This window comes from Coccinella septempunctata, chromosome 4 (assembly GCF_907165205.1).
Source record: "Coccinella septempunctata chromosome 4, icCocSept1.1, whole genome shotgun sequence".
NCBI lineage: Eukaryota > Metazoa > Arthropoda > Insecta > Coleoptera > Coccinellidae > Coccinella > Coccinella septempunctata.
The window spans coordinates 40,405,254-40,414,333 of record NC_058192.1 but is presented as its reverse complement, the minus strand read 5'-3'; positions in this window follow the sequence as shown (position 1 = coordinate 40,414,333).

The window sequence follows — 9,080 nt, the reverse complement described above, 5'->3', positions numbered from 1 at the left end:
TTGTGGATGGCAATACGCTTTTTTAGGCATTGAGAAGTTTGGCCAATATATAGGCCAATATATAGGCCAATATATAGAGGTTCGAAATATAGATGTTATGACACCTGATTGTTGATAATTGCCCAGCCAATAATTGCTGAATACCCAAATTAGCTATTTTTCCCTGTTTTCTCTGGCAAACGATCAATTACTATATATATATATATATATATATATATATATATATTTGAATTCATTTTTACCTAGTTATTTATATATCAACGTGTTTGACTTTATTTGTTGGGTGTCTAGGTTATAGTTGAAAAACGTGAAATAATTTATTCGTACAAACGGATGCGCCGAAACGTTTGTACGAATAAATTATTTCACGTTTTTCAACTATAACCTAGACACCCAACAAATAAAGTCAAACACGTTGAGATATATATATATTTTTTTTTTTTTTTGTCAATCACCTTTCAGGGAATTACGAAATACCACCGGGCTCTGGGAGCCAAAGTGGAATCAAGAGCTATGAAGGAAGCGTCTTACGATACGTGTAGTGCCCAGTATGACTTCCTTCTGGGCACTCGAGACAACATAGCTGTCAAGTTCCAACAGCTTTGTATTATCAACAAGATGTACTTCTACGAGTCCGTTGACCGACATCACCAGTGGGATAATAGATATTTTCTTGAGCTTATACATCTCCTTTAGTTCGAACGACAGATCGAAGTATTTTGTTAGTTTTTCAGTGTAGGCCTTTGAAATATTGTCGTCTGAAGGAACCGTTATATCGATGATCACACAGCTTTTTTCTCTTTTATTTAGTAAGACGATATCCGGTCGGTTATTTGCAACTGGTCTGTCTGTCACCATCGTGGTGTCCCAATACAGTTTAAATTCTTTGTTCTCGAGGACATTCTCAGGTAAGTAAAGATGATTTTTTCTCTTTGTTTTAATTAATTTTAACTTCAGTGCCATGGCCTGATGGTAAACTTTTGCCATTTGGTTGTGTCTATCCGTGTATTCTCTCGGCGCAAGGATTGAGCAACCAGACGTAACATGTTGGATGTGTTCACGTCCCTGCTTGCATTTTCTACATAGATCAGAGGTAAGTTGTTGTCCCGCTATGTTTTTGAGGTAAGACCTGGTAGGAACCACCTGATCCTGTATTGCAAGCAGCCGGCCTTCGGTTTCAGGAAACAGGTAGCCCGCCTTAAGGTAAGTTAAGGATTCTTTTTTATTCACATTGTTGTTTTCTAAATTATTAGGGTATCTACCATGCAATACCTTAGCTTTCCATTCCTCCTGCAGGTTTTGCTGAGTGCGAATCGGTTGTGTGAATTCGGAATCCGATAGCCGCAATGGGGAGCATCCTACATCAACTGAACGAAGGGTCCTGACAAAAGGTAAGTTCTGCTTCATGAAGTATTCCCTTAGTTTTAATTCATCACTGGTATTCGTGTCCTGACTTTTTAATACGGATTTGTCATGTGTTGTTTCTAGGTTAAGCATTCCTCTTCCCCCTAGATGTCTTTGGAGATAGAGTCTTGCCACGGATGAGTGAGGGTGATGTACTCCGTATTTCGTCAAAATGGTGCGGATCTTCGTGTCCAATCCTGCAGTTCTGTAGCCGACCATGTAAGTATCCCGAAGGTGTACGTCATTATGGGCAATGCCCATGTGTTCAAGGCTAGAAACAAAGATTTTGAATTTAATTTGGACTTGAGCACTTGGTTCACCCGATAAAAAAGTTTCCTACTAAAGGCTTCCTTCATTTCAGCGTTTTTAATTTCTAGAGCTTGCTGTATACCTAGATACTTATAGGTTTCATCCCGGCCGAGGTTCTGAATGGCATTTGGATTCAAGATATTGGAATTATTCTCAATTATTTTTCCCCTTCTGACTGTTAGCCTTGCGCACTTGTCCAGCCCCATCTCCATTTTTATGGTCTCACTAAATGTTGCCACGATCTCTAACATTTTTTCAAGTTGTTCTTCATTGGACGCATATAACTTGAGATCATCAATAAATAGTTGATGGGTTATTTTGACCTTTCTGTTTTTGTCTAGGATGTATCCGTATTTCTGTTTATTGACGAGCATGCTGAGGGGATTCAGTGCCAGGCAAAACCATAAGGGGCTAAGTGTGTCCCCCTGAAATAGACCTCGTCTGATTGCGATGTCAGCAGTTTTAATAATAGTAGCTCCAGTTCTCAGAATCAGCGAGGTTCGCCATTCGCTCATTAGGTGTTTTAACAGATTTATTACTGAGCCACATACTCAGTACATACTTAGAACCTTGAGCAGCCAAGTGTGGGGTACCGAGTCAAACGCCTTTTTGTAGTCCACCCACGCTACCGAGATGTTACGTAGCTTTTTTCTTGCGTGTTTTGTGATGATAACATCTGTTATCAACAGTTCCTTGGCACCCATGGCTTTGGATTTGCATCCGTTTTGTTCAGTTGCCAAGATGTTGTGGCTTCTCACGTGGTTGTTGATGTGCCGGGTAAGTACTCCTGTGAGAAGTTTGTAAATGGTGGGCAAGCATGTAACTGGTCTGTAGTTTTTTGGATCTTCTGATTCGGCTCCTTTGGGCAATATATATATATATATATATATATATATATATATATATATATATATATATATATATATATATATATATATATATATATATATATATATATATATATATATATATATATATATATATATATATATAGATTTGTTCGACCGCATATACAGACCCAAAACGGTATACTCGACCGACTTTTCAGTCCAAAAGTGACGTTGTCAGACCCGGCTCCGGGTCTGGTAACGTTCGACCATAGAATCGTTATAAGGGGGGTTAGGGGATGCTAGGGGTGAATTTTCAGGTGGGTCTGAAAAGTCGGTTATACTCGTTATTATATACAGAAAACTTCAGGGTTTGGCCAGTGCGAGGGCGCTTCGAGCGACATGAACTTGATGTATATAATCCGCATAGTTGACCGACGCATCTAGTCCGAAAATTTGGCAACGCTGCAGTTGAAGAGCTTGAGAATTTATTTTGTCATCTTTTCGATTTATACACCTCAAATGTACTATAAGAAAACTTATACGATCCCGGTATGATGAACTGTCGTCATGAGAAATATTCAATGACGATATTTTGAATTGAATTGAAGTGGTGTTATTGGATTCTTTTCGTATACGAACTATAATAGCACACGTATGGAAACTTATACAAGCCCGATTAAGTGAAGTGAGGCGACCTAATTTCAGGAGCACTGGCACGTTTAGGATCCTATGCACAAAAATTGTATTTTCACCACACCCTACTTGACCCTCTGTCGTGTTTACGAATTTACGAATTTCCTGAACATCATTGTAGTTATATTTGGTTGACTTGACAGGAGCTCTTTTGCAGAAATTTTTCAGAAGATCAATATACAAAAGCAATGGAGATTTTGTACTCCTACCACAGTGATAAAAAGGTTTTTTTCAGTATGAAGTCCTTATATTCTTGAAAACTCTATCTCTGGTATTCTTCAGCAACTTCATTTTTGTTTGAATCATAGAGATGAAATATTGGAAATTACTCGAGTATCCCGAACTAACAATTGGAAATTTTCAGTTCAGGAGGTGGAAGGGTATTCCTCAGTCAAACTTTCCATTTAATCATTTATAAAAATACACATAATAATTATTATCAATTCAGAGTACTTTCAGTTACACGATTGGTTTTCGCCTATAGGTACAAGTTAATTTACAGAGTGATGTGATACGTAATATAAGTTTAATATAGATATTTGAATTAGCTTGAGCTGAAATGAACAGATGATATAATATACCAAAATAAATAAAAACACCTAAAAACTGTCTCTCACCAGTTTATTCTACAAGAACTACCGGTTTCGGTATGACTAATCGCATTCCATCTTCAGGTTCCAATACCAGAAACGCTGTTATGAGCCTCTGGACTTTAAAAACCTACTGGGATGTCAATAATTCTGGAAAAGACCATAGTGATTTTTCAAATTTTGACATTTGAATTGACATTTTCTGGAACTCATCTATGTCTTGAAATTTTTACTTCTCGTAACTAGTAAATTATTTCGCAACTGTTGCGATAAACTGAAATCAAATACCTTCAGTGACGACTGAGACGATTTAAAAGGAATTTGCGAGGAACGTTTGACTATTGACGGCAGAGGGTAGAGTAGGGTAAAGTTAAAATTATTTTTTTTTTTTTTGGCGAAGATCCTGACTTCATCGGACATTTATAGTTTTGCGGACGTGTGATAATCTAATTTGCATACGAAAAGAATTCAATAACACCACTCATATTCTATTCAAAATATTGTGATAACTTTTTCTTTCAAGGTGTTTCAGACATAAAAATCCAAAAGCGTAAGGTCGGGGCTTCTTGTTGGCCATCTTACCGGACTGTACCTTCCTATCCATTGCACCCCAAAATATTCATTCCCGTACATTCCGGCTATTATGAGCTGGGCAGCCATTTATTTGAAACCAGACATTTTCTCCAATATGTCTGTCAAGATGCTTTGGATCAATCGGATCGGGAAATATTACTCGTCCGAAAAGTTCATTTCTCATGACTGCCAACCACACGTTGACCCTCAACTCATGTATGGAAAAGAGAAAACTCCCATGCGACCATGGTTTCTCATTTTCAACATGAGTTGAGGGTCAACATAAGATGGCCACAAAGAGGCTCCGACCTTACGCCTTTGGATTTTTATGCCTGGAACACCTTGAAAGGAAAAGTTTATTAACTTAGCGTTCAGACTCGAGAGGTCCTGATCGAAAGAATAACATTGTGTTATGCTGAAATGCGTCAGAAACTTCGCAGGGTTGCAGATTCACTACAAAAATGATGTATAAAATGTATTGAACAAGGCGGTGGCATTTCGAGCAATTATTTCGAGTATAAGTACTAGTAGTAATTTGTTTTCTTTACATGTTTTCATAAAATCTATATAATTAAAATTTAGTTTATTCATTTGGGTTATTTGATTTTGCAGATAAATTCATGATTTCCATGTGAATAATTTTAATATTCAATCATTCAATCAAATTAAGGTTTGGAATGTGTCGAGTTTTTCGTTGTTATCTTGTTAGCCATTATATTCATATGTTAACCGTATATTTCACAACTGGAACCGTCTCCCTGAATGCGTAGTGCGATCGACCTCGGTAAACGGTTTCAAAAACAGTTATGACAGGTAGAAGTCCTCTCTGTGAGGAACTGTGGTGTTATATCTAATTTTGTTTTCTTTTTTGTATATGATATTTCAGTTTTGTATTTTTCGCTTTCATTTTCGTTTATCCACACAGTTTATGTATGCATGTATGTAATCTATAACAATTTTCTCATTTTTGTTTGTGTTATTTCATTTCAGTCTTTCGCATTAATGAATGATTGTACCTATCGAGGAAAGCTATTACGATTATTCTGGTTTTAAAGTTTGTTTTGGAATATTTCACATCTCATACCTATTCATTGACGCGATATTTATAGGAATGAATTAGACTTTTCTGTTTTTTATTTCAATTTGGAAAATACATTAGAGGAGGAATTCTGGGCTTGGCACGGACTTCTTGGAAAGTGAAACAATTATTTTCAATTCGACATACAGGATGATATGATGAAACTGAACACGTTGAATTAGGTGTGATGAGTCTGGCTCTGGAATATTAAAATAATTCATATTTCGCTCTCTAGATCTCAATTTTTGTAAATAGTGTTTCAATAAATTTTGTTGATTTTTGTCTCATTTTTATGATAGTTGGAGTACTTGCACGAATTTCAGGAACCCCCTTATAGATTTCAGAAGGAAGCTAAAAATTAATTTTTCATATTTTATTACAATCATTTTATGTATACAGCCTCTCAAGGTTATGTTATTAATGGATCAAAATTTGGGAAGAATCTGTTAAAAAGGAATTTGCTTCATGAGAATATTGAGACAATACTTCTTTCTCAACAAACTCACACATATATGAATTTCTACCGTAACACCTACTTTTTCACGTCATTTTATACATCGAAATTGTCGGCTCCAGTCCCGTCAGACTGGCAACAGCGCCGGGATCGTGAACGTTGGCCATATTTACCGCTGGAGTATATGTGGGATTGTAAAGTTGGTGCAATGTCTCGGGTTTGGAAAATATTATCGATTATGCTACTTTTTTAAATGAAGGAATTCTTTTCCCCTCTAAGTGTGCCTAAGGAGTTATAATTCTCATTAACGTTATTTCATCATATATACTCGAAGAAAACATTCGGATCATGTGGGTCTCAGGTCGCCTTAGAAACGTATCGGGACTGGAAACGTCTATTGGACAAATATATATATATATATATATATATATATATATATTCTAATTGTACGATATATTGGGAGTTAAATTGATATATTCGTAATGAAATTTCCAATATTAAAGTTTTCAATGTTTTTATTTCAATTTCAAACATCGAATTAAGAAATTGATATAGCAAGTTGACTTAATTCCTTTCTTGAAATTTTTTTTTCCTATGATTCTGTCCTTCCAGTTCTCTTTATAAAATTTATATATAAAATCCGATTGAGTATATTGGGATTAGCATATCTGCTTAGCAGCAGGCCCTTTCGGTTGATCTGGAAATTTGTCTGAATGGCCTAAGCAGCCATGGACATAGTTAAAGGGACAAGAAGAAGATATATATGGGCTATCCCTAGTTTTCGAATGATACCTTTACATTTTCTTTTAGGCTGTGACTAGAGTCCCGACTCGGGATCCGTGTCCAATCCCGACTGACGAAATCAAATGACTCAATTACCAAACAGGTCGCTTGTCCTTACTCGGGACCCTTGTCCAGTCCCGACATTGTAAGGGTTTTGAGGTTATGTTCGCGAATCTTATAATGTTATTTATGAATAGTTGCGACAAAATTCAAGGAGTGATACCTTATCAAAAAATAATGTGGGCTTTTACTAACTCAAGATTGAAAAGGCAGGAAAAAATACTATCTTTTAATTCGAGAATGGAAGGAGCAAGTATGCAATTCCAAATAGTGAGAAAGTTGGGAATTGGTTAGTGTAAATTGATCCAAAGGAATTGCCAGACGTAATTTTTGATTCAGAAGTGAACCTCTTCCTTAAGGCCATTCTTGACTAAAAAAATGTTATAGAGAAAGGAAGCTGACAAATATATGTAAAGAAAAGCGTTATAATCGTGAAGCTTTTCTTAAATATTATATTCGTGTTACCTGGAATGGCCGAACTGACACTTTAAAATAAATTTTGAAGTTTTTCGAAGCGTCATAATAAATACTTTCAGAAGATTGAATTAGAGGCTTTAAATGTTGTTTCCCTCTATTGTTTCAGGTTTGTTATATTGTGAGTTTTGATATTGTTAATAAAGATTCCCTCTATTGTTTCGGAGAAACGCAATTGAGTCTCTATTCATTATAAAACAACATTTTCTGCATCTATTCCACAAATCATGGATAAACTGAGATTTGATTTCACCGTAAAACCAACAGCGGATGGAAAATCAAACATTATATGTGTAACTTCAATAGCAACAACTGATGGAGAGGTTTTTGAATTACCAGATGAATACCAACCAGTTAATTTGCACCAACAACTTATTAACACTCCAAACTATGTGAAAGTAAAAAAATCATTAACAAAAAGATATCAAAAAAGAAGAATATGGATAAAACTTACGGAAGATATACCGAAAACTTATTTGGACGAAGAGAAAAATGTACAGTTTGATGATATTTACTTGGAAGAAATCAAGGCAGAAACAAATACTGATAAATCTATCCCAACTGACTCAGAAAAAATCTTGGAAAATTTTTTAGAGAAGTTAATTAACTATAAGCCAACACAATTCCAATCACAGAATTTAGGACAAGTTGCGAATGATTTCATGATAGAGAAATTCACTGGCAGAAATTTGAAATCAAACCAATGGATTGAAAATTTTAATAAAGAATGTGAACGTTTCCAAGTAAATGAGGACAAAAAGAAAATTGAAATTTTAAAACATTTCTTGCAATTTTCCGGAGCAGAGTGGTACAGCTGTATGATGATTAAATATTCGATAGAAGCAGAATGGAATATATGGGAGAGAAATTTTTGTGATACCTTCGCGAACAAAGGATGGTCACCAGCCAGACATGCTTTAGCCTTCAAATATCAAGCAGGTTCATTGCTTGAGTATGCTTTGAAAAAAGAGAAATTATTATTAGAAGTGAGGAAGTCAATCGATACTGGGACACTTATAGACCTAATAGCGTTTGGTCTACCTAATTATGTTGCAGATAAAATTGATAGAGAAATTTTACGAGAAACTGAAGATCTTTATAATGAAATTGGAAAACTTGAACATTTGGTTGCAAAGAATAATAGTAATAAATACGACAAAAGAAAAACTATGAATCCTGAGGAAAAACCTAAACGAAATGATGAAAAAAAACCATGCCAAATTTGTATTAGTGAAGAAAAAGGTAAACGTTATCATCCTGAGAAGAATTGCTGGTTCAAAAAGGAAAACCATGGGGGAGTTTTGAAGACCGTGAATAACACTGCATTGGAGATTGAATTGAATGAAAAAAATCCAAAAAACTAGATGTACCACCATTAATAAAGGTCAGGTTACTATTGAATGATATTCTAGAAGTTTTTGGAGTATATGATTCAGGTTCGAATGTATCGTTGATTAATGCAAAATTATTGAAGATACAGTCAACAAAAATTGCTAGTAACATACAGATAGTGAACTTGAGGACTATTAATGGTGATGGAAAAACAAAAGGTATGGTAACCCTTAAAATCAAAATCTTCAATATAGAAAAAATTATGGACATTTATGTAGTAGACAATGAAAATTTCAGTTATGATTTTTTAATTGGTTTGGATTGCATTAAAAATTTCAAATTAGTACAAGATCAAGACTTGAAGATCACACAATTTGATGATCTGGAACAAAAGAATATGATCTTAAGAAACTTTGTTGAAAACAATTCTCTGAATTCAAAAATTTTAGATATTCCTAATGTACAAGGTGAAAAGAATGAAGAGAATTATTTTTCAAATT